This window comes from Zonotrichia albicollis, chromosome 10 (assembly GCF_047830755.1).
Source record: "Zonotrichia albicollis isolate bZonAlb1 chromosome 10, bZonAlb1.hap1, whole genome shotgun sequence".
Taxonomy (NCBI): Eukaryota; Metazoa; Chordata; class Aves; order Passeriformes; family Passerellidae; genus Zonotrichia; species Zonotrichia albicollis.
In genome coordinates, this window is record NC_133828.1 from 15,788,363 (window position 1) to 15,814,960 (window position 26,598).

The window sequence follows — 26,598 nt, forward strand, 5'->3', positions numbered from 1 at the left end:
TACATGCAGATGTCCCGTCTTCAGTTCCTTCTAGGCAGAATGGGACATTAGGCACTTAAACGTTGTGCTTAAACTTTCCAGGTGTTCTATTCTAAATCCCTGTAGCCTTTAAAGGCTCTTCCAGAGATCTCAGCAGTTTAGGCGAAATCAACATTGTTTTCCACTAGGAAAAAGGTTGGGATGGGGTTGCTCCTGCTGTGGAGAAAGATGTTTGGAAGGGAGGTGGTTGCCCGTTCTCCCCTGTGTCTTGGAGCTCCCCTTGAGGCAGGGGTCCCTGGGGAGAGCTGGTTTCTTCCCAGCTGCAGGCTGGGTCTGCTCAGCTTTGGCAAGTCTCTTCTGTGCTAGTGCTGGCAATTTATATCTGCTGCCCGGTGTAATTATTGGTTTTCCTGCACACAAAGGTACTCCTGATATTAAGGGATATTTTTTTTTTTTGTTGGATTGGGAGCTTTTATTTCAGGGTGTGTGTCTGTTTGCACATCTTTTAAAGAAAGTGTCTCTTGAAACAGCAGCTTTTTTTTCTTAATCTGTTGTGAAATCTTCTGGAACATATCACTGAAGTGAGGTAATGAGCCTAGATAAAGGACTGTGTTCCCAGTAAAATAGATTATCTTTCCTGCAGTCACATCTCAAAATGTTGTTTGGAATAGCAATCATCTTTGCATGCCAGTTAAATTAGGAGTTGTTTAAGAAAGTTTCTTGTGTCCTCAAACCTATTTTTTAATGTTTGTCCAGGCCATTTTTCCAAATGCCTTGCTGTGCAGATATGTGCAGTCTCTAATGCCTTCTTCCTACATGCTGTGTTGGCAGCTCAGTGCATTCAAAGATCGTGAGTCAGGTTCCCTAAAAAAACAAAATAGTAAAAATAATGAGGTTTAAAATACTACAGCCTCCTTGTGAACATTTAGTATTGTTTTCCTTCTTTAAAGCTTTTTCTTTACACAGGCATGAAGACCTGAATTTTATTTTTTATTAAAAACATTTTACTTTTCATACAAACTCCCAATTTTAGGACTTGGGTCTTTAAGAAGTCTCTTGTGAGGCTTGCCCCACTGCTGAAATTTGAAGCTGATAGCTTTTCTTTTTTTTTTTTTTTTTCTGTTTCCTGATTGATCAAGTGGTAGAACCATCATTTCCAAAGCCGTGGACACTTGGGATCAAAGCTAAAGAGTGATTTCATGTTGCAGGGTATCGTATGCCTAAGTCATACCTGCTTTAGAGTAACTGTAGTTAAGATTAATGTGTGGAGACTTGTTAAAGCAAAAGTGAGAGGTGAAGTGTGAATGATGCTGAATCTTTACTTGGGATAGAAAATAGCAGCCGGGGACTGACGGTGTAGCCAGCAGAAAGTTTGAGACATTAACCCCCACTGTGGTGCCTCTTAATCTGTTTCACATGTGTAAGCTCTAAAGCAGAGCCTACTGTGGATTTGTAAACACGAAGGTCTTTAATGTCTGAGATAAGGACAGTCTCTTTTTCTTGATTCAAGCAGCCTAAAAATTGCATTACTAATTTTGTAAGTTACATGTTGCATTAATATTCAATTTATCATGTTTTGCAAATGGGCTTAGGATGGAAGAAATACTTTTCCAACGAGTTGTGCAGCTGGAGCAGTTACTAACACCCTAATCTTTCAGTGCCATATAATAATTGCACTTAATTGTTTGCTTTTGCTGTGTTTTATGGTGTGAAATTCAGTATGTCAGCACTGCTCAGCAGGTACATCAGTGTGTGTAATGCTGACATTCCTAAAAGAGAACTTCCAGGTTTCACCTGACTGGATGACACAGCTCATGTGTAGCTACCGATGCAGTGCTTCATACATTTTCTTGTAATCGGAGTTTATAGCTATTTTTTTTTTGGTTTGGAGGGGTTGGTTTTGTTTACACACATGTTTTTGTGCAGGGTGATGAGAGGAGCCAATGCCTGTGGCTGGGAAAGGGACATGTAAAGTAACATTTTCTTACACAGCCGTTTAAAATGGTTAGTGTTCTAGTGGCTAAAATTCTTGTTAAATTGCTTGTGGTCTTTCTACTTCAGTAGGGGTCTCCACTGCTAAGTCTACTTTTTATTCTTTTAAAAGCATATTAGAATTCTTTGGAGACCAAAAGAACTCACCTAGGAGCATTCCAGCCTGTAAAAATGGTTCTCCACATTCCCTCCCATTCCACTGTGAGGGGAGCTCTGTTTCTGGTTTAGTCCCCACAGGTTTGAAATTGTACCAAAGAAATCAGCCAATCTTGGAGAGGGCACTTGGGAACATTAGTTTCCAGGCTAAGTTCTCTCAGGGCCTATTGCTTCTGCCCTGCAAGACAGCAGAATCTGCAAGTTGTGCTTTAACCTGGCCATAGTGCCTGGCAATCCCATGTGTTTGTCGCAAGCACTCTGCCATCAACAGCAAATGTGATAATCTAGAAGAATATATGAGCTGTACATTGTTTTCTCTTTCAAAACTAAGTACATCTCCCAGAGGTCTTGGTTCCAATCCCCTTGCTTTGTGTCTGAGGTTATTGAATGCAGCTATTAAGCTGCTAGACTGGTTTTGTATTAGTAATTTTCTCTGGTATATGGAGTAATTCCGGAATCCAAATCAATATCTGGCCTTTCAGCCATGCCACACTGAATGATGTGCTTGCATGGATGATACCCCCAGCTGTCAGTACAGCTATGTCGCTTTTTATTTACTGGTTTTGACTGGGGTGGCATGAGACAGCTGGTGGCCACTGCAAATCTGCCAATGTGGAAAGCTCAGAGCAAGCAAGACCCTACATGGGTGTTGCAGTGATCTGTCAGGAGTCTGAAGTGCAGTTGACAGCACTGTTGATTATTTCTCTTAGAAACAAGCAGGTGTTTGCTTGGCTTTGGTGCTGATTGGCAAGGCAAAAATGATTTAACTGCACAAGTGACAGTGCTGCTGCGAGGAAGGAGGATTTGTGTCACGGCAGGCAAGGATAGTGTGCTGTACTTCTGAGGAACTGCTTTAATGCCTGGTGTTCTGTGTGGTGTTTATTTCTCCAGTCTTGCACAAAAGTGGAGATGCTGGTTATTATCCTCAGCAGTAGATGTCAAGTTGTCCCTCTGCTTAGATTTTGGCTTCTGTTGTTGAGTTTTATGAGGAGGAGAGGGTGTGACTATGTAGCAGTAATATGATGTCATGGCACCCTGTTTCATGTAGCTATCTAATTAAACTAGGTTATTAAGAAATAAGATTATTCTACATGGACATTTAGTATTAGATGGCAAACCTGGCATGTACATGCTAATACACATATTTGTTTCTTGTGTAACTGATAAGTCTTCTGTATTCTCAAAATGTAAGATTTGCACCATGAATTCTAAACCCAGCCTCAGATTCATAAAAGACTGGCATGCTTTAGTGAAAAGTTTGCAGTCTTAGTCTTCTTTTCCCAAGGTTGAATCTAATAGGATGAAGGATCTCTTAGGAGCAAATGTTATTTTTTTGAAACTAGAATGCATTTCCAAAATATCTTTATCTGAATTTATTCTCATATTAGTCTGTTTTGTCTTTTAAAGTCTCAAATTTCATAAATAAAACAATGACGTAATCTTTATTTTTAAATCCCCATAGATGGGAATGTAATCACTATAAAAATACATGCAACATCATTTGTTTGTGTATTTCATTTGAAGCCAGATAAGAAAATTATGTAGAGCTAATAAAAAAGAGAGGTGGTATTGTGTGGGTAAAGTGAATCACTTTCAAGTGCTCATGGATGAAGTTTTTGATGAAGTGCATCATGTGTAGCCTGTGTCAGCCAAGGTGATCTTTTAAAATGGAGTAGGAAGCTGCTGCTTCTGGAGGCTCTGTCACAACAGAGGCCTTTTGGGGACACTTTGTGTGATCCATATACTTTGTGTGTCCCAGTATCTTTGCTGACCACTGATATATTTCAGAATTTCCTCATCTGTGGTACTTTTGGCTTGATTCTTAAATTCATTTCAAGCTCCACTCCTGGAAGAATCTTGGGTACTTCAAACAGAAGTGCAATATAAGAATGAACAGTCACCATCTAAGCTCTTGACATCCAGAATTCAGAGCCAAGTCATGTTTTGATGACTTAAGGATATTGTACTTTATTATGTAGCATTTTTCTTACCATTCCTGGAGGATATCCTGAGTTTTTATAACTTAATGGCTTATGAAGAATTCCTAAATAAGACTTTCTCCCCCTTCCCATTTTGGAGTTGTGTTTCCTCTGAAGCATTGTTAGACTTGATTAGGATCTAGGAAATTTTTGAGTAATGAGTCAGAAAAATAAACAAAATCTGAGCAAGCAAAAGGTGGGGAATGGAAAAGACTTCTGGTTTAGATGAGTTTAAATCCTTCCAGCTCTAAATTAGAGGTATAGTTTCCCTCTCCTGCATGCACACCTTTTCCTTCCTTTTTCCATGTCCCTTTCCTCCTCTTGCCTTTGAACTCTCAGAAAACCCCAGGAGAACAGTTGTGTTGTGCCTTACTGGGATGACTTCATGGGTTATGGCATATCTGTGGGATATATGTGCTTCTCTAAAAGGCCCTGAAGGGAAAGCTTTCAACTGTAACAAATCTGTCCTGTAAAGGAAGCAAAGCAGTAAATATGCTTATAGTTGTAAACACTAGTAATTCCATAGCAGTCCCTTATGTACCTCTTAGTCAGAAAATTATCTTTGTGATTGTGTGTGCTTTGCAGTTTGGGATTTCAGGTTTTTTGACATGGAAATGAGCCATGATTAGAAGGTATGAAGAAATGGACCATAAAATAGATGTTTAGTGAAAGATAACTAAAAGCATACTTGATAGGATTAGTGGGATATATTTGAGATGTGTTATGTTGCTGGCATACCCGTGACTGCTTAACCACTGAAGTAATCTGTTGCTATTTAATCCAAATAAATTTCATTTGCTAGGTCATCTGGAAGTTACTGAATAAGTTACTTAGTTGCTTAGCCAAATGGCAGAGGGGAAAAAAAAAGTCAAACTACTAAGGAAATATGTCTTCACAGTAAAGAAAATAATAAAATGCTAAGGATCTCAGTTCTGAAGAAAATAAGTGGTTGGCTGGAAATAATTGCTTGAATATTTTGAGTTCATTATGGTGAATCTTGCCAGATGCTTTTGAAGAATATTTATGTATGTTATTTGCTGTTCTGTTTCTTGTGCTTGCTGCAAGGCATGTGTACTTCTGGCTAATTTGATCCTGTTTGTTTATGGTCTAAATACTTCTTTTCCCCCCAGACACCAGTATTCAGTTGTGTATTATTTCAGCTGCCATTTGGGAAACGTGACACAAATAAAAGTCCCAGACAGTGTTTGTCTAAGGTAGAATTGTGTTTGTCTAAGGTACAATCAAGTGTATTTCTTCTTAGCTGACAAACTTGGTGAAATCTTGACATATCTTGACAGACTTCTGATATTTGTGTTTTATGATATATCAAGGAACATTTTACGTGCTAAGATCTTCAGAGAGATGTTGCAGCTCAGATGAGTTTGTAGCATGTCTGGAGAAAGCAACTTATTAACTGTACTCTGAGCTTCTGACACCCTGGAAGTGTGAAGGGTGAGGAGAGTGTTTTCTGCTCGCTCCTATCTTGTCACTTATCTGGAAACGTGTCAATTATTTGAGTCTGCCCTGGCATGTGGATATTAGGAAAACTGGTACAAGTGGCAAAGAACTGGCTAGTGTGAGGGCTGAAATGTGGGAAATTGCTTTGTGAATGATGGTCATTTTATGGTTATTAGTTCTGTTTTGTGTTCATGCAGGAATCCTGCTCATGTCTGTGACTTCTCAGGGTGTCAAGATGTTCACCCTGCAGTTGTGGAAGTCATTTACAGTCAAATGATGCTCTTGAGATGGTGGTTGAAGCACTTCTCCATATGCTGCCATCCTTTTCCTGTCTAGTGCACTTTTCTGTGGGTACTGGCTCAGGTATTTTTGGTATGGGAACTGATCAAATATGACCAGGAAGTGGGAAGGGGAGGAGTAAGTTAATTTAGACATGTTCAGTCTGACTGTGGAGCAACAGAGTAAAATGCAGTACAGATGCTTTTCCTAATGGATGTAAAACCCAGGCACTGGTTTGTCATAGACTGGTTTCCTCAGTGCTTGCAGTGCAGTTCTTTGCTGACCCAACCAGAACAGATTTGTCCACACGGACTTTGTCTCTATCTGGCCTTCAGTTCACTTTTGTGCTCTTCAAGGCACCCCACTTTAATAAGTGAGGATGAGCAGTGCTGTTGTGAAGAAAAGCAGAAACCTTGTTGTTACTGTGTCCAGTTTATTTACCTTTGTTATGAATTCAGGTTCCTATGTGTGTGTTTTAGGAAGGTTTCTCTTTTTTCCTGCTGAGCTCTATCAGAACAAAACAAACAGAAAAGCTTTTTACTTGGTTCTCACCTCTCTTCAAAAATGAGCAATGTATTGACTTTTGAATGCACCAGAGCTCAGTTTATCTTTTAACTAATAACAGAAAAGAAACAGAACTTGCAGCAAACAGTGTGGTGGCTCTGTCTTGTCCAGTGGCTGTTCTCCCCTGCTCACCCTCATTTAAAATATGCTATTGCTAAAGATGGAATTTTGCCTTTAAATCTCCACTTTTGTAAGGTTTATCATAGCGCAACTTGGCAGAACTTTTTTCAGTTAATGGTGTTGCTGATGTTGGAAGAGAGGAGGATTCAGGTGTTGAAGGGACTGATCTTGAAAAAGAAGACAGACCTGTTCAACTGGGCTTTTTTGAGCTGGAATTGGGCTGCAGCAGAGTAGTCTCATTTTTCCTTTTGCCTCTCTCCCTGGCAATGATTTTGGAACTTGTTGGAGTCCTCCAATAAAATTTTCATGCATTTCACAAACTCTGATGAATTGTTAGAAAAGAGAGATTGATGTCACTGTCCCTGTAGGAGACATGAAGCTGACTGGAGTATGATGTGGTTGAAACAGTGAATTCTCACTCATCACTCAAATATGCTGAGTTTTAGTGACAGTTACCTGTAATAAAGCCTCTGATAAAAACTTGATTTTATTTCTTGGTCATGAAAATTAATCCATTAAGCTCTATCATAATGGATGCAGCCTTTCCAGCACTTTATTTTGGAGTGGCCTTATAGGTTCACAACATTGTGAAGTTTATTTTGAATTATTTATCATACTCATGCAGTTCAGTCATCTGTTATTTGTCTTCTATTTTTATCATATTTTAGCACATTTTCTTGTAACTTTTGCTCTAGCCCTCTTCACTCTGTTTATTCAGTAGACAGTCTTTTACTCAGTTGTGCTTCAGCAGATTGGCTTGTCACAGCCAATATATGTACATTATACATAAATTTCCTTGGTTTTTCCATGTTTCTTCAGTGTTCCAGATTTTTTGGCAGTGGGCTATCAATCAAATAGCTTACCTGTTTTTCTATGGAACTCTCAGTTTGCTGTAGGTGGCCTCTATGCATTCCATATGCTCCCAGGTTCTGCAGCCAATTTTTCTTCTTACAAATATTCCTTCAGAAATCTGGACAGCTTTAAAGCTGCATAGTTTGGTTGTGTTCAGATGTCATTTCAATATTCTTGGTTCAGCAGTGTTCTAAATGACCTCTTCCTCTATCTGCACAAGATTCAGACTTGCCACATCTTTTGTGGTTTCTTTTGGAGGTTTTATGGCTTGGCATGCTTTGGTGCTTTCAAATGAAACCAAAAACTAAAGGAGGAAATCTTGTGTGCTGTCTCTCTGTTCTCCCCTTGCAAGCAGCTATGTAGTAATGTCCATCTTGAGGCTTTGAAGGTTGCTCTTTTTACATGGAAGAGTTTTAGCATCTTGTTGTTCACTGGGTTGCTTCATCAGCTGTGCTTGTTTGATTTGTGCCTCTTCTATACTGTAATTCTGCTGGTTTTTATTTGTTTTTTGTTAATTTTGTCCATGCTTGCAAGGTTTTTTTTTCTTATGATTCATTTCGATTTGATAAAATTTTAAAACATTGAATTTGGCTTTCATGTGTTTTCCAGTTAGCTGTTTTAGCTGCCTTTTTTTAATATATTCTCCATTATTCTTTTTGTACCTCTAATTCTCTGCCACGTTTTTGAAACTGAATGTGCATGTCCATCTGCATCTCCCAGTTCATTCACAGAAGTTAGTGATAACCTAATGGATGAAATCAAGACTTGGGAGTCTGAAAGAATATCTCCACATTTGTTCTTTGTGCCTGATCCCCATCTGGAATTGCTCAGGAGGAAACAAGGAATAGGTGTGACTCAAACAATGAGGATGCAATTTCCATCTCTACAGTGTTTCACAAACACTCTCTTCCTCTGACCACTGCGGTTCTCCACACACTCAGATTTCCTTTTCTGATGTACATGATAGGTGATAAAGATGTACCAAGACCTCCTGGGTTTAAATATGAGCTGGTGTTCTCCTCTGGATGAAAAGATGAGTCCTGTGCAAAATGGTTTTCTCTTCATCTGCTGCATTGCAGTGATGTCATGGATGGGACGTTTTTAGCCCTTGTGTTTGTTTTTTTTTTAATACCTAATATGTTTTACAAAGGAGGTTTTTCCTATTATTGTTCTCTTCTGTGATGAGAAATACAAATGTCCTGAAGACAACACTGTGTATAATTTTAGCTGAAATACGCTGCTGATCTAAACACCAAGCAGGACACTAAGATGTGAAGTGATAGTATCTAAAGTTTTAGCAAGTCTTTTTAGAGATTTATGCTTATTGTTAGGGACAATATGCTTAAAATATGTTTTTCTCCATTTTTCAAGTAGGAGAAAACCCCCAAAAAATCATCTGCCACTTCTGTCATAGCAGTAATCATAGTTGTGGGAAAGGTTTTTAGTTATAAAACTGTTTTATATGCAATATGAGTGAATGGAATACATTAACCCTGACGTCCTGGACTTTGAAATAATGGTGTCATCAGTGTCCTGCTTGTTTTCCAGTCCAAAAATGCACATTGAATGTGGTGATATCTGTGAAAGGAGAATATATGGGATTGTACAGAATTCTGGACTAAAAATTCAAAGAATATGATGGAAGTTTTCTTTGTGGTGAAACAAGGATTAAAGGACACCTCCTGGCTCCAACTGCACAAGTGAACAAATTAGATCTTTTTATGATACAGAGTGGGACATTTGTGGCAGAGAAGTAAAGGTTTTTCCTTTGAGCTTCATGCACCTTCATCTGTTTAGTCCATTGGTTATTTTGTTGACACAGCTTTGATTTATATTTATTGCTTGAAAAGAGAAGATATTCTTTTGTCTCTCTGCATACTACATCCTACGTGAACACAAAATTTAGTGTTTGGGCTCTGGATAACTTTTATCAGTGAGCCTAGCTGAATTGTGTATTACAGTCAAAAATTTATGTGAAATGTCTGTTCTTAGTTACATTTCAATATTTCTACTTGATATTGTCTGAATACTTGATCACTGAGATCCTGGTTACTTAAAAAAAATATTTCTTAGTTATAAGTAGTCTGTTTTACTTGTTGTATTTGTGAACTTCAGTAACAAATATTCGGTTCCCGAAAAGAAGCCTTGGTTTTTATACATCCAGAATTTTCAGTACTATTCTATATAATCCAGGTGTAATAGAAATATCATTCCATGCTGCCTAGCAAGTATGGCACTAGGTCCAGTCTCAATTAGTAGAACTAACAGTTCTTGAGATGATTGTGATTCATTTAGAGGAGCTGCTTTTGTTAAGATAAATCTAAGTAGTTGGTAGTTTTGTAAGTGAGGATGGCTCTACATGGAGTGTGTCTAATGAAGGTTTTGGTTTGTAAAGTAGTAAAGCCAATGTAATTCCAATTTTTGTGTTGTTTCTTGAATTGGTTGTAGGAGAATATATAGTTACACTCTACAAGTATTCTGCTGAAATTAGTATCTGTAAGATTTTTCAGTAGTGCATGTAGTTCTTCTTTTTATGTGCTTATATTTAGTTCAGTTTGTTGAACCCTGACACTCAATGCAGCAGTATCATATGGTTACCAACACACTCCTTAACAGGAGTAAAGTAGGGAAAATAAATATGTATATAATGACAACTTTTGTGACTCTTTGAAGAGTCTCCTAAATGAAGAAAAATGTCCAGTCCAATACCTGTGGTTATGAACTTGCACTCCAGGGTGCAGACAGAACTGAACACATCAGCTTGTGGTTTAAGCAAACCAGGAGCAGCTCCACTCCAGAAATGCTGTGGGTTTACCTCCAGAGCCATGTCAGCATGCTGCACTCCTGAGGCAATTCAGGAGCATGAGGGTGTTGGAGGCATGGAGGTAACCAGTGTGAGGTTTCAGAGGTCATGTGAGTCTGAGGGTATCATTCCCAATGGGATGTTGAAAGGCAACCCGTGGAAATATCCAGTTTCCATGCTGTGCCTATGCACTGCTGCCTCTCTGCTTATTCCATGTATAATTCTGTCTTTCTTGTGCCCTGTCTGGCTGTCTCTACATCCATGAGATTCTGACCACGTTCATGGACTTTTTACAGCTTCTTGACAGTTGTTACTGCTAGAGTTTTATTAGATTTTCAAGCACTTGTGTCATTGCATATTTGATGTATTGTAAGATATCTGGAGTAACTTAGTCATAAGTTATTTGAAGAAGCATGTTCAGAGGGGCCTTTAGGTTAATTTTCATATCACCTAGGTTGTAATTTTAATGAAGAAAAAAGGTTCTGCCTGTATGTTAGGCTGAGGAAAACTGTGGCTTGGTATAAAATTTCTGTCTGTGTTGCCTGGTTTGTTTTGGGCTGCTCCTGTGTGAGAATTAGCCTAAAGATTTGATGTGACATCTCTGTGGGGTGGCAAGATTTTCTAAGAAAATGCGTTCATGTGTAAGTCAGTGTGCTCCCACACATAAACACAAATTCTGCCTTTCTATCCTTGCATAGGACAGAAAGACAGAATTTCTTTCTTGAAAACTTATTGCCCTCTCTAGACCCTGAAACAGATCTTAACCAGTCAAACATAATTCTGGGGAATGTGATTCCCAACCTCACCCTGTTTTTCCTTATTAATAGTGGTCAAGGTGCTGTAGGAAGCTTTTTGCTGATGTTAGAAATACCTGCCCCTCGCTCTTGGCTGTGATTTGAACAAATGCTGACTCTCATACCTGAAATCAAGGGCAGCCTGCTTTGATCATAAAGTACTCCACATTTTATAGCTCTTTAGGAAATAACACCTGAGGGCTTGCACATGTTTCCTTGGCAGGTTGTTTCTGTAGTTTCTGCCAGGTTTTACTGCACCTGCAGCAAATCAGTTTGAGTGTAGCTGAGTTTAAGCCTCTCAGTAGAGGCAGGAAAATGCTTGATGATCATTTCAGATTGGGAACCTCAATTCTCTTATGTTGGGTTGCCACACTGGCTGAATGTAAAATAAGGACAACACTCTTTTTGAAACACACTCAAGTTTGTGGACCATAAAGTGCTCTGGTGAGAGCTGCCAGAGAACTGTTTCTTGTGAGCGTCCTCTGGCTTCAGGCTGCACTTTGAGGGGTTGGTGGCAAATAATGCACCAGGCTTTGCGAAGGACCATCAGACAAGATGTTCATTTGGTGACCTGCCTCTGTTTTGTGTACTGAACAAGGCAACAGCCTACAGAAAAAGGGTCACTGTATAATCACACACTGTCATTATGGTTACATGTAAGAGAATCCGAATTATGATTGTATAGACAACTTTTTGCCATTTTACAGCAGAGGACTTCAGCTTTCAGAAAATCAAACCACTTTTCTACTCCTGGATTGTGCTGGTGGCCAGGCTTGCCTTTTTGTGACAGGAATTTTCAACTGAAGCACCCACTTCTTGTAGTGTCCTCTGTTCCTTTAGGAAGAGGCAAATTCACTGTGTTATAGGGGAATTCCTTCCTTCTTCCTGTTGTGCAATCCCTGCAGATTTATCTCATATTTGATTAACAGCATGGCTTCTGACACAGGAAATAATTGGTAAATCCAGGATTTTTAAGAACTTTACAGAAGCTGATTATACTTGGAATACTTCGTGTTCTTGTTCATAATTTAGATTGTTATTGTTAATATAGTTGAAGGAGTTGACAGTCACAGATATAATTGCTATTGGAAAGCTGGGGTTATTACCCTCATGGGGCTTGACAACACACACTTTGCAGAATCATTGTTTTTGGATCATCTGTTTCTTGTTTAGAGACCATGACTAAGTAGCTTATAAAAAAGTCATTGAGCTAATATCTTATAGAGAAACCTGTGTTGTCAGATTTGATCCCCTAATTGCTCTTATAATTGGCATTTATTGGAGCTCTTTCACAAGTCAGGGCAACAGACCTCATTTGTTTTATGTAGAATGCTGTAAAAAGAATTGAACTGGCAGCTGATTACAGTTTTCTATTCAGTAAGCAATTTTGGAAGACTGTGGGCTAGACAGTTGTCTGATTTGCCTAGGTTGTAAAAGTTAAATGTAAAGAGAGATGAATTTTCAGCATATGGCTCTGTGTTAGCAATTACATGCATTAGTGGTTTAGCTGGTGTGTTGTGTCTGCTCTATAAATGTTTATATTGCAGCATTCTGCTAATAGATATTGATGACAGGCAGTGTTTGGAGGCCCAATGTATGGCAGTGGCCATTAATTATGGCCATGTAATGATCCATCTACTTGTGCTTGCCAGCGTATCCAGTTATAACTCATGCTTGTGGCAACATCAACTATTCTGTTGTTCCCTAATAATTTAACACAAGGTCATTGTCAGCTGGGATGTAAATATTTAATATTTCATATTGAGCACATTCGAGTTTTAGAACTCTTTAAGCACAAGTGAGCCTGGAAATTAAATTATGCTGATTTTACATGAAGCTTGTCTTATTCATTCTGAAATTATTTGGAATGTTTTTTGATTGCCTAACTATGTGTGTAAAGGAAATATGCAGTCTCTTTGTCTGCTCTGAAACTACGGAGAGCTCTGTGGTGAAAGGAAACTTTTTAATGTCACACTCCTGTCAAGAAAAATAATTCATTGACCCTTGTCCATAAAAATTGGTAGCAAAATTACACACTTCTGACCAGTCTCTGGATCTCATGTCTCAAAAGCGTGAAGAATGTGATAAGTTTGAATTCAGCTGTGATGGGTGTTTTTTGACACTAAATATTTTACTTTTGCCATATGGCTTCTCTCAATTCTGTACTTCTTTCTCAGTTGCACATCAGCTCTTAACAGCATGGGGTTTGTGGAATCATCTCTTCAAGCTGCAGACACAAAAATGAGCTTTTTTTCCACGTATTTGTCAGTTAGAGACAGTCCTCTGGAATTGTTGACATTAAATTTTTGTCATTGTAACAATGAATGTCTAATATCAATGGAAAGAATAAATGAAATACTTCTGGTGGCATTCATCCTGAAACTGAAGCATGATTAGCAAGTAATTAACTGTCACTGTTATGCCTTTGCCTGACTTGACTGGCTGGATCCCAGAAATACTGACTTTTCCTAGTGGTGAAAAAGATCAAGGGCTTCTCCTGGATGTTGAGTTCAGCTGGCAGAGAACAAATTCCTGTGACAAGTGTGAAAAATGACCTGTGAACCTTATCCCACACACATAAACCCATAGAGCAAGGACTGCTGAGCTTTTCTGTGCCCACACTGCTGTGGTGAACACATCACTTTTTGTACTGGAAAGCTTTTAATTTCTCTGGGGAATGTTGTTACTTTTTTTTTTTTTTAACATGGACACCCTCAGGCCGCTGAAAATTCTTTTCTGGTTTATTTCTCTATGTTTGATGACTTTAGAGGAAATATATATGCCTATGAAAACTCCCATTTTAATGTGTAATATTTGGGAAAAAGTGCATTTGCTGAGAGTATTGGACACTGTGCTGTTTGTATACACAAAGCCTCTGTACTAGACATGGTAAAATTGCCCAAAGAAGGCAGTTAAGTGATTTGTCATAAGATCTCATAAGAGCCTTGGAAATTCTTGGGACAGTTGTAGTGTGTATGTGTCCTAGAGAACACGTCCCCAAAATTCTTGGTTTTGTTCAACCCTTGGGAGTTAATTAGTCCTTGGCACTGGCAATTTTTTCTTCTGTGTGTTTAAAAAGGTTCACTTGTACCTCAAATAATCTCTTGGTTCACGTTTGACAAATTATTAGTCCAGGTAAACTTGATGTCCAAAGTATTAGCAATATATGCAAGTATGGATTGAAGATTTAAAAATCATTTTCTGAGTTACTGAGAGTTTAATCTAATGATTGTGATTTCTGAATTTTCTGACAGATAACATCGAGGTGAGATGCAAGACACGTGGAGAGGAGGGAAACACTAGATCAGGTTCAGTAACAACCTTTTCTGCTTTACTGTATATCTACATTTGATCAGATAAATGTGCTTACTAACACAAACAGCTAATCCCTTATATTGATCTGATGTGAATAGATTTAATTTCTTTGTTGTTGAAACATAAATATTCCAGTAGGAGGTTTTAGTGTGCTGTTTACACAGGGGAAAATCTGTAAACACCCATGGTCCTTTTGCTATCTGAATGTTTCTGTTGTCACTGTAGGGCACATAAAACCATAATAATTGTGGAATGGTGAAAGCTAATCCTTGTCCTGGATGATTGCAGTTAAAATCTTTCTTTCCAGCACATATCTATGTCAACTTTTATTACGAATTCATGGTTCCTTGATGTGCCTGTTCTTGACCATTATTTATCTCACTGGCACAGGCTGATTATTTTATCTGTTGCTTTGCTTCTATTCCAGTGCCAGACTGGGTTAGATCACAGAGCGTGCAGATGTAGTTGTCAGTGCTTTGGGTGATGTGACTTCAGAGTAAGGTTGTCATCACTGCTTTGAGAGAACATAAATCTGCTTTTTTAACTGGGTCAGTTTCTTGGGGAAGTGAAAATGACACTTGTGACCTTCTGTTGAATTTGTTCTGTTGATTTCATTTCCATTCAAGTTGTTGCGTTCTGGTACATGGAGTCAGTGTCACTGGCTAGGTCAGATGGATTTAGAAATTAGTAGGACTGTGGTTAGGATCTGCTGTAGGATTTTGGTGGCTGGCATAAATTGCAGGCTCTGTTCTGGGGAGCTGGGAAGGGAGAATCCCTTCTAGAACTTGACAAGCAAATTCATGTGCTGAAGATATACAAGTAGCTAGCTAGGGATTTGCTCCTGATCAAGTCGTAGCAAGACTTGCCATAAAACTGTGGTATTTTTATTACCTGACTTCCTTACAAGCATTTTTATATTTTTTCTCTCTCAAGATGAAGCAGAATTTAAATCTGCATGGTTTATGTTAGAAGAATATAATTGCATTTTTGATCCAAGGCATGTGATGAAATAAAGGAGTATGGGGTGAGAGGACGATGTACTCAATTACCATGTCCTGAGCAGAAGTAAACAGTGTGGGCTGTGCTCTCAAGAGTGGGGAGTTACACTGTGTAACATGTGGTGATGTTCTGGCGCCTGTAAAGCATCACAGCTGAAGTTTCTCGATTAAAATATTTCTGAGAAATAAATCAGAAATAGCGAGATGTTCTGATTCTCTAAATATGAGCTTTGGGCTCTTAGCTCAGTGAAAATGTTATAGAAAGAGGTTGCTGAAGGTTTTTGAGTTAGTTTGGACTCATTTGGGGTTTTAGTGGGTTTTTTTTTGCTTTTTGCTTTTTTGGGGCTTGTTTTTAACATAGATGAACCTTGTCTATAAAGAGGTGGTGTTTCAAGGCAGAATTTTTTGTCTCCAGCCCTTGCCCTGCTGTTCTCAGGCACCAGATTATGTTGGTCTATGGCATAAATAGGGAGACATGGTAAAGAGCCCATAAATGAGTTCTGCAGAATCAGCAGTATATTGAAAGTCTTCTGAACTTCAGATCAGGCTCCCAAAGATAGATTTCAGCTGTGATTGTTGGAGACAGAAATATAAATGGGCTCTTTCTGCTGGTGCTTGTCACATGGGACAGTCACTCTTTGTGTAGGAGTCTGTGTGAGCTTCACTTACTTGCCTTTTTTTCTGGCTTTTGCCTCTCTGCTTAAGAATAAAGCCTCAAATTTTAGTACTTGCTCTGTGAAAATTGTTAGATACATTTAGTTACAGTGAGCACTCTTCCAGGGCCTTATTTATTGGGACAGAATGAATAGAAAGCTGTTGTTTATATCTATATTCCCTGATTACTCTTACTAGCATGCCAAATACCTAATGAAAAACTGCCTTGTTGGTTTATTTATTTATTTCTTGAACAAAGCCTGGTGTGCTCTTATGGTTCCATAGGGGTAGACAAATATACTGTAAGTGGCATTAATCAGAGCTCCAGCTCTGTCTTGCTATCTTTAACCCAACCTGTGGGAATAGTGCAAGACTTTGTTGTCTTCCCCACTTTCTGTCTTTACTATTAATTTGCACAGTAATACTGGATGCTTATTAGGTTGAAATTGCCAAGGAAAAATCTGTTACTTAAGTTTATAAAAAGGCAAATGCTGTTACTATTATTTTTTCATTTATGAAATGGTGCTTGCATTTATCTAAGGTGAGAGAAAAAACAGTGGAGCCTGTATGGAATGAAAAAGGAAGCTTCCAGTCCCTTCTACAGATCCAGATGTTCTCACCATAAGAGAAGCCTTCACTGTAACAGATCTAATTTTGCATGAGTTATGTTCATCCTTTGGGATGTCTAGGTGTGCTAAAGCATCTTTAAGGACAAGGTGGTAAACCTTGGATTAGCTTAAAGAATGGCAGCTCTTGATGATTTTTGAGTTGTACTAAAGTTTGGAGTAGGCAGTATTCCTTGGCACAAGGAGGATGAGTGTTGATAAACCTGTGTTTAGAACCTAAATGTTCCTTTCAATGTCATGTATGGATGCCATCCTTTCGATTTAGAGGCAATTTAGTTTAGTTTTCACAAAGGAAAACCACAAATTACTAACAGTGTACTGAAGTCATTAGCTAACAGCCTCAATTAGCATAGCAAACAAAATGCAAAATAAATACAGGAAGACCAAGACTGACTTAGCCTTGAATTTTCTGCTGTGTCCATATTACTGTGCTACAAGGCTTCATTCAGTAGACCTGACAGACAACTGGAGACTTAAAATGTTAAAGAATAAATTCCATTTTAATCCCTTTTGGGGAAAAAAAGCCACCAACTTCTGGAACTGAGATAGTAATTAGGCTGAAACAGCGTAGATTAGCCCCACTTAATGTGGAATTTAATTACTTGAAAGCAATTAAATTAACGTGGAGTCTGTTCGGCTTGGGGAAGGGTTTGAGTATATGGATTTTTGTCAAAAATGTTAATGCTGTTTCTGTGCTATAACTTGTTAACATAACTTTCTTTTTGCAGTTTGTCATCAATTCAAAGGCAACTGGTTTTCTTTAAATGAAATAGGTTGTCTTGGTAGGGAAAAACGTCAAAACTGGCTGGATTGCACTTTGGTTCCTAGTTAGCAACAACCAGGCAGATAAGATAACATCCCCTCCTTTATTACATTTGAGATTTCCAGCCCTTTGCTTCCCTCATCTTGTTTACTTCCTCTTTACTACCTGGGAATTGCCAATATCTGCAGCACAGCTACCAGGGAAGCAGTTTGTCAGGGATTAAGGAAGAGGTTGAGTCATTTTTCCTCTGAATTCTGTCAAGATTCGCAAGATGCACAGCACATGACCCTTGTGGGGAGGGGAAAGCTCTTTGTGGTGTCCTGATCAATTTTTCACCATGGTTAAAGGAAGAAAGACACAAAGGCACTGTTGGTGGAGACACACAGGTGTCAGGAAGGCACTGGGCAAAAAAAAATGTCCGCTTTGTGTAGGAGCTGCTGAACTTTTCATTTGAAGAAAGGATAGGAATGCAGAAATCCAGGATTTAGTGGTCTGGTGCTACCATCCTTTGTGCAGTGGAGAAGAGGACATTGTTGGTCATAAAGTGTAGTTGTAGACCAGTTGAAGGTTTGGTGTCAATCTGGGGTTTCTTGGGAGAAAAGGCTGGTCCAGTGCTGCCGGTTTGCCCTGGCTGCAGCTTTTTGGTGCTGATTGCATCTACTCCTTGGGGAGAGGTTATCTCAGAGCAGCTCCACAGGAGTCCTTTGGTGCCTTGGGCTCCTCCTGCAAGTGCAAGCCCAGCCTTGGCAGGGGCTGCTGCTGCAGCTGCTGTGGGGCTGGTAGAGCATGGGGTGTCCCTCTCATTTATCACTGAGCAGGGGAGGCTGATGGGCCATCCTAGGATGTATGATTTCTGATTTTTCAAGCTGATTTCTTGTCCACTGCCTGACTTTGAGATTTGGTGCTGAAAACACCTTCCTTTGGGTGTTAGGAGGGATTAAGTGCCATCCCTTCCTCCCTCAAGAAACCAAAACCCACAGTGCTGCTTTAGTTGCTTTTTGCTATTGGACTGTGAAGTAGAGGACATTGCATTTTTAGTGGCAGCTTTAGTTTCAAAGTGTGTTGTGCCAGGGTCTCGAGAGTCTTTCAAACTTGACTTCTGTTTTCTGCTGGTACAGTAGGTTTTAATTGTGGCAGTAAAGAGTAGTAACATTTTAAGTTGGAAATGTCTTTGTAATGTGGTTTGGGCATATATTTTTCAAAGGAGGAACACAAATTGAGATTTGTGTTTCCAGTGGTAGACCATTTTGAAAGATTGTTCAGTTTATGGATAATATTTCCAAGTTTCTCCTGCTGGGTTTTCGCTGAGCAGGTTAATGGTGTGGGTTATTCACATTGCAGTGAAAGTGCAAAGAGACCCCAAGAGATCTGGTCATCCTTAACTTACTGTGAAACTGTTTGCATGCTGGTGGCTACATGAGTCAAGTAGGGATTTAAAGGGAAGCAGAGAAGAACTGAGCCCAGCTGGCTGTGCCTTTCCTCAGAAGGTGACTGCACTCTTGTACACAGACCATGAACAGACAAGTGATGACTGTAATCTTCCTCCTTAGCCTCTTACATGTCCAGTCCGGAAAGGCAAAAGCTATTCTATAAGTCAAATTCTGACGTGGATTTGAGCAATGGGCTGATAGTCCTGATCTCTTTCTTATTCTCCCTTTTTCTTGGAGGAGAGGGAACTAGAATGCTTGGGATCCATTTGTTCTAATGCCTGTTGACTATAAAAACCTTTTGTGTTGGTGGTTTTGCAGCTCTGCAGTGAGCTGTGCTCACAGGACACTGTGGGTGAAGGCTTAACCTGGCACACCCTTCTGCAGAGTCTTTAGGGCAAAACAGGCAGGCAAAGGCCACCTTTGGAGGGATTTGGAGTTTGTTTTGCCATTGCAGATAAATCTGTTCTGCAGTGTGTTCATTGTGCTGTGAATGAAAGAGCGGATGTTTTGATTTGAAAGGGAATCTTGTTTATAATTCTTAAATATAAACTGAGTGTGGGGAGGAAGCCTTACTGCAAAGCCCAAGAGCCTTCCTGGACCATCTTCTGGTTCAGCAAGCAATAACCCTTCTGGTGTTTTGCATCAGTGACCATGTATGTGTACATGTATTTTTAGAAGGGCGTCCAAAGGGCCCTTACTGCGTGTGGGTTTGTTTATGGTTCTGTCATGCAAACCATGGGATATTCCAGCTCTGCCTCCCTCCAGTTTAAGTTCCCAGCCTGGCTCTCTGTGTCCCTGTGAGCTGCTGGCTGGTGCAGGGAGTGAGGCTGGGAAATGATAGAGCTGTCTTCTAACCTCACTTTCCTCATAAATGGCATCAAATGCTAATTGCTGTTCATTCTGCACTTCAGCAGGAGCAGAGTGATACACAGCTAGGGTTTGCTTTTCCCCAGGGTGCCGTGGGTGTGACTGATGGATCAGAGCCAGAAGAATTTGGCAAAGTAGCCGACTGTAAAGGGAATAATCTCTTTTTCCTGATGATGGATGGCACTTAGAAAGCAGCTGAGCCTAAAAGCCATTTCTCATGCTAAGGCTCTGCAATGTGCAGGTCAGCCATTGAGCAAATGCAAGCCTTCAAAATGAGAGCTAATAGCTTGGCAGGTTATGCCTGACAAGCAGCAAGTGATTTGCTTGTAGTTCTTTAGTGTGTGGGGTTTAGTAGGTTTTTTTTGTGGCTTGTAAGATTTAGTAATTCTAATATTTTTCTATTAGATGATCATCTGTTTCTAAGTTCAGAAATATCTTAAAGAAAACATAGTTAATATGGAAGCACATTTTCATGCTCAAATACAGTACATTTCTGTAATATCTAAAAAAATATTTCTATTTAACTGCTGCACCTGCAGCAGGTTTAGAATATAAGATAAAAAAAATACATTTCAGCCCAGCAGTTGTTAGAATATTGGACCCTCACTTTCCTGTGGAGCAAATTGACAGCTGCCTGGGACAGAGAATCGTGTGTTGCTCCCAAATTAATGGTCAGGGATTTGTGGAGGGGAGATTTGAGAGGAAAATCCATAATGGAGTGAAGGTAGATTCATAGAGCATAACAGTAGGAAAAGACACTTGTCTAATTTGACATGCAACATTCATAGCTTCTGGAGAGCTGATGTTATATTTACTGCTGACTTGGTAAAAGAAGAATGACAGAACTTTCCATATAAAAGTCTAATAATCATAAAGTATCTACATGTGCAACAAAGTCCTAAACCATTGTAAAATGTGCATTTCTCTCCTAGGAGATAGGCCTGTGAGTCTCGATATGTGTTGCTCTGTGAATACAGGCAGTTCTAATCTTTGAACTGCTTGTCAAGTGCTGCAGTTCTGTTTGAAGGGTTAAGTTTGAAGAACTGTTCTCTCTACAACCAGATAGTGCATTATTCAAAACACAGACTTCACAAATAGGTTTTGTTAGATTGTATTCATTAAGCAGCAGCATCTTGACAATAAGTACTTTTAGTGTGTCTGAAACTCCTTGTGTTTAGCAATTATCATCTGTGATGCTTGAATTGATTTTTTAATCACAAAGCTGGAGTTCTGTTTTACAGGAATGTATTGACACAGTAATTATAAATGCAGAGTTTTCACCTTCATTTTAATAAAATTTTTACTATCCAGTATTTGAAAGAAATGTTTTCCACAACAGACATATTCATATCTTGATACACATGTGCACTCTGCAGTTTTCCCAAGAAGGTTTCAGCTTAGTAGTGGCTTAATAAAGTATTCAGGTGAAGTAGGACTCTCATTTAGACTTCTAGAGCAGCCAGAAAGGTGAACTGTAGCATGAACTTCCCTCACAGTTTGAATTCAATGGAACTGAATAAGGTTCTTAACTTGTTATACATTAGTTCAGTACAGGGTGGGAATTGCTTCAAATTCTTTGTTCTATTTTATAAAGTTCATTATAGAGTTTAGCAGTTAAATACTTCTATGGCCGTAGGAAGCAGGGTTTGTTTAGATTTTATTCTGAATTTGCAAATGCATTCCTGTTTCTTTTGCTGCTCTCACCTTAATGTTAGGAGAGCAGCTGAGGCCCTGTTGCAAGGTTTGTATTGTTTGTAGCCTCTTGCAATTGTGGTCTGATAAAATCCTGTTTAAGACTAGGCTGTTTACATACAGAAGGCTCTTCTCCCTTCTCAAATAGTTGTGAAGTAACTAAATAAGCAATATTTTGGGGGAGATCAGAAAGAGAATGTGGGTATGAAATACATTTTGTGCCTGTGGTGGGAGGTTATCAACTCTCAACTTTTGGTTTATGGGAAATAAATTGTGGAACAAACAGTAGATTGCTTGTAACATGGATGTCAGATCCATGTAGCAATAATGTGTATATTAGTGTTTTATATGCAAAATATTGTGTTCTCACTTAAAATTTAAAAAGTAGAAATCTAAAATGTTCAGGGTGGTGCTTTAGCTCAAATTTATCCATCCAGGTGAGGATGGACCTTTGGCAAAATGTTTCTTATTTCTGTGTGTGAAAGAAAGACGTAGTTGCACTATTACATTTTAAGCCAGAGCTAGAGTAACAGATGGATGTTGGAATATGCAATTTCTGCTTAAGTTTACAAGACTCTTCAAAATTTATCTCTGATTTTTAAGGGGGTAACAAACTCAGACCTTGGGAAGAGGAATATGGAATGTTCCTGCTGCATTGTCATAACTCTACCTCTTGGTAGACTGATTCTCCAGACTTAGACTTTGTGCCAAAATTGTGATGTATTTTTGGATCAATCAGTTAACAAAACATTTTATTACCCAATGAAGGAATGGAGTGACATAAGGCATGGAGTTTTCTAGTGCACGTGGCATTGCCATGCTATTGTTTAGTGTGCTTTGGTTTACCAATACTTCCTTGTTTTATAAACTCATGGAATGCTGGCTACTACTATCTGCCAAGTGGTGACTTAGCCAAAAATTAGCTAAGGATTATGAAAGTAACTCTTTCTTTTTGCTTTTATTTGTACCTGATGCTTTCTGCAGAGGCTTCTGTTGTTTCTGAAATTAAGATCTGACTCAAGTAAGAAGCATGAATTGTTTGGAAATACTCCTTAGTCATTTTCTGTGGTGTCTTGGTATGACTGGCATTTTTCCTGGCTATGACTATATGTCTGCATTTAGAATGTGACAGCCCCAAGTTGCTTTTCCTGCAAGTTCTATGAGCTTTTTTTCATGGTCAAGTGGCAATTTTTTTGACCAGTCTTCATTGTGAATCTTTCAGGATGGTTATGAGGGAAGAATAGGATGGCTTTTTACAAGTTTCTTTTTTGAGACTTTAAAAAGTTGCCTTGCTTACAAAGAGTGAGTGATTGGTTGTCCCTTGCCTCTCATGCAAGAGGGGCATTTGTCTTGCTGTGCAGTGTCTGGCAAAAGCATACTGACATGTAACAGAAAAGGGCAATAGTGCCTTGTCCAGTGTTTTTCTTAACAGGAATACCCCTTTATTTCTATTTCTGTGGAAGAAAACAAAAAAAAGTTCATCTCTGACAAGGTTCAAATGTATCCTGGGTAGCCAACAGGAGATTGCTTCTGCACAGCATGGACCCTGATGGCCCACCCACAGTGGTGCCTTAAACAGTTTTGGTAAGGATGGCATTAAAAATGGTAGCTCGTTTGGTTTTCCTTCCCAGTGGATAAAGAATACTCTGGAGAAGCTGAAAAAATACATACCTTCCAAATTACCATGCAAACTTGCTATCTATAGTGTGTTGCTGATGTATTTTCTGGTTTGGCCACACCTGGAGGAGACACCACTTAGTGCTTTATTTCTGCTCCTTATCATAGATCTCTCTTCATGTTGATAGGAACATGAACAAATCTGTTTATTTTACTGATCCTCTTGTATCAGAGTAATTGCTAAGTAAGTGTTACTGCAACTGCAGTGAAGTCACTTAAATTTGACATCTGAGTCTACCCAGCTTCTTGTCTTCCCTTTCACAGCTGCTGGAGATAATCCAACTTAGGGAAATAAACTATTAGCTTTTTCTTTTTATTGTGGTAACGAGAAGGCAGAATTAAAATTTCAGGAGTACCCTATTAAACAAATTTTTTAGGCATGGCTTGTCAGGAACTTAAGTGTGCAAAAAGGGCTTGCCCAATATGCACTTAGAAACCCCTTGCTGCTGTTTTGGGAAATACTGCTGTTAGAGGCAATTAGGAGGACACATGTTAAACAGTTGCTTTCTTTCTCAAGGATGTGTACTCAGCATCATAAACTCCAAGCATTATGAAACATGAAATTCCAGAAGTGGTATTAAAAAATAAAAATAGACTGCTAATCCAGTTTACCTTTTCTTGAATTTCTTTACTGGTTAACGGTTGAGTCAAAATGTTTTCTTGTGTGGTCAGAGTTGCTAGAGGCCGAGTTGGAGCTGAAAATCTACAGGGTGTCAATACCAAGTGGAACAGCTCTATGTGGCACAAAGTTTATTTTAAGAGCCCTGTATCAAAATTCTTCAGGCTCATCAGTTGTTCTTCCCCTTGATGTACACTAAGACTTTAATAACAGCTATGGAAGTACTCTTCTGAGACTTCTACATTCTGAGAAACATGGTGCTTCCAAACCTAGGAGCTTTTATCTCTTTCAAGATGTTCTGAGAAGGAACTGGGAATAGTGGAAGGAGAGGAGAAGCCAAGCAGTGCTGCTACAGGAGTTGCACTTCCATGGCTCACTAGGGTTAGCACTATCTCTGCTGTTCCAAGAAACCAGCAGCCTGAAGGCTGCAGTCACACTATGTGTGGTTTTGTTTTGATAAAAGATACATGATCTTCTGTAGCTTGCTTGAATGAAGTTTAATAGGGTCCAGCATTATCCAGGTGAATGCATCTTGGCTGCTGCTTCCATTAAAAACGTTTTATGTGTAGCCTCCTAGGTGGCATGTTTCATGCTGTTTAGTTGCAAGATCTTTGAGTCCTGCCAAAATAAAATAAAAAATAAAGTATGTATTCCAAAATGTTCCTCTTGTTTTTTAACCAGGGAAGTGGAAGTGGTTTTCTGATACAAAGGAATGAGGATTTTCTGCTACGCAGAAATATACTACAGCCACTTTGTGTCTGACGGTGTATTATGGCATATTTGACAATGTTGGAAGCCAAGGAATTTGACTTATCGTTAATGCACAGCTTGTTTCTCTCAAAATACAGCTTCTGTTTCTGTCAACTTACATGGAAGGAGTTAAATGAAACAGGTGAGTTCCAGCAGATGGTACCCTGGCTGTGATGGCATGCAGAAGATACCTGTTCCTGTCCCAGAAGTCTCAGACCAGATATTTCTTAACCTGTGTTTGTGAGCAGTTGGGTGATTTAATGCCCTCCAGAAGATCTGGGGCTTTTTCAGGCCCATAGAAATGAATGTGGGATACTTTGGGTATGTTGGTGTCTCGTTTGTGGTCTTTTCCAGTCATTGATGTCTGAAATAATGGATCTCTAAGGGGGCTGCCCTCTGTGACACCTGTGAGTCTCAGCTGGAGGTGCATCATTGTTCTGTGTTAGTGAGAGATGGGGAAGGATGGGAGAGGAAACGAGGTGAAATGGAAATTAACTAGATGATTTTTGCTTTGTCTCCATCTTAATGAAGTTGAATTTTAAAATACAGCCATGACCGTGATGCCTGCTTACACAGTTCTTGAGAACATACAGTTGTGTGGCTGTAGAAAAGAGCCATAAAAATGTGCAGAAGATTGACAATTAGAGACTTAATGCTTTTCAGAAAGAGCAATTACAAATGCCTTTACTATATAGGAAAACAGCAGGTAGTGATGCTTGTGTTCATTTGCAGGGAGACACGTAACAAGTATCAATCACCAAAACAGATGCTTAATAACTGGCTTTGGAGGTGAGGCATATGTTTTTGACAATGAAAATGATTCATCTTTTGGACAAGCTACCATTTGGGAAAACATTGTAGCCATCCATTGAGACGTTGAAATTGAAAATGTAAATTTTTGCTATAGCTTTTCAAAGGTGGAAATCCTTCCTAGATGAAATTTAATGGCCTGTGACAGGTGCAGCAGGTAATTTTGGTCATGAAATTTAGAAATGCTCTGCCTTCCTAGCTTAGCATTCTGATGTGTTGTTGCCCGTTCCATCTAGAGCAGTGTCTTTCACTTACTGCTTTTATTCTCAAGTGTGATGTTGTTCTAAGGGTCTAAGAGAGAAACTCCCAGAACACTTCAACTGGTCACTTAGTGGCATTGCAGGAACTTCTTCCTTCTTAGGAAATATCTTTAATAGGCAGCTTCTCTTTTATTTGTGCTTCTTGATTTTTTTTCACATTGTTCACAACTCAGTAACTTCCTGTGGTAGTGTTTTAGAAAAAAGGCATTTGTTTGGCTTTTGACAGGTGTGGATGCAGTTTGTCCTTTTTCTTGTTGTAATAAGCTATATTAGAAACAAGGTTTTGCCTTGAACTTAGTGATAGTTCAACTATTTATTATTTGTGTTTTTCAGGCTGTACTCAAATATTTTGGTGCCTTCACCAATGCATTGAGTTGGACTCCTAGTGTAATTCTCTGTAGCATTGGATTCTTCATATTGTGGACTCTTCTCATTTATTGTAAGGTTGACAGCTCAGCTGTGATCTTTAAAAAGGACCTAGGAGATTGAGGGGATAGAAATCTTCCCAGTTTTTTGTGTAGTGGTTCATTTCATTCCCCACTGTGTGGATTTTGATGTGGTATCAGAGGTAGTGTTTAAATTCCTTTAGTTGAGATTAAGTAGCAGAACTGAGCAGGCTGGCATGGTGGCTGTGACTTGACAGACTGCTTTCTTCCCATTTCACTTTGTTGCATGCCTACAATCCTTGTCAAGAGAGTGTGGATCACAGGTGCTAAGTGGGAGATGGGCAGCAGCTCAGGAATTGGGCACAGGAATTTTCCTTTTGAGAGGAGTTCCCAGAGACAGCAGGACTCCTGGCAAGTGCTGCAGAAAGGCACAGCTCCCATGAAGTGATGGAAAGGAGCAGTGAAGAGAAAACCCCCAGAGACTCCATAAGGAAGAGAAGCAGCTAAATTAATCTACAGTGTGACAAACCTGCTGAGCCCAAAAGGATTCACTGGCAGGGAACCAGTGGGCAGGAAAAAGGCTCCTTTTTTGGATCACTCACAGTGGATTCTCTTTTCTCAGCTGACTTACAATAACACGCTTTGATGAAACTTAGATTTTTGGGTTTAGCAACCCTTGGATTGTTTTTGGTAACTTCTTGTAGGACAAATTCAGTTCTAGTCCAGGCCACCTTGGAGTTCTAGGAGAGCATCACACAGCAGTTAAATAGGAGCA

The 26,598-nt window shown here is 39.3% G+C and overlaps 1 protein-coding gene across 5 annotated transcripts in view; it reads left to right on the plus strand.

Moving 5' to 3' along the window:
- GULP1 (GULP PTB domain containing engulfment adaptor 1) overlaps window positions 1-26,598 on the plus strand; it is a 143,120-nt gene that overhangs the window by 5,113 nt on the left and 111,409 nt on the right. For 4 of the 5 annotated variants that reach the window (XM_005486942.4, XM_005486941.4, XM_005486945.4 and 1 more), the window contains exon 2: window positions 14,231-14,284. The exons of the other annotated variant lie outside the window; for it this stretch is intronic. The gene's annotated coding sequence lies outside the window, so the exon portion shown is untranslated. The remainder of the gene's footprint in view (window positions 1-14,230; window positions 14,285-26,598) is intronic. 5 annotated transcript variants of the gene reach the window in all.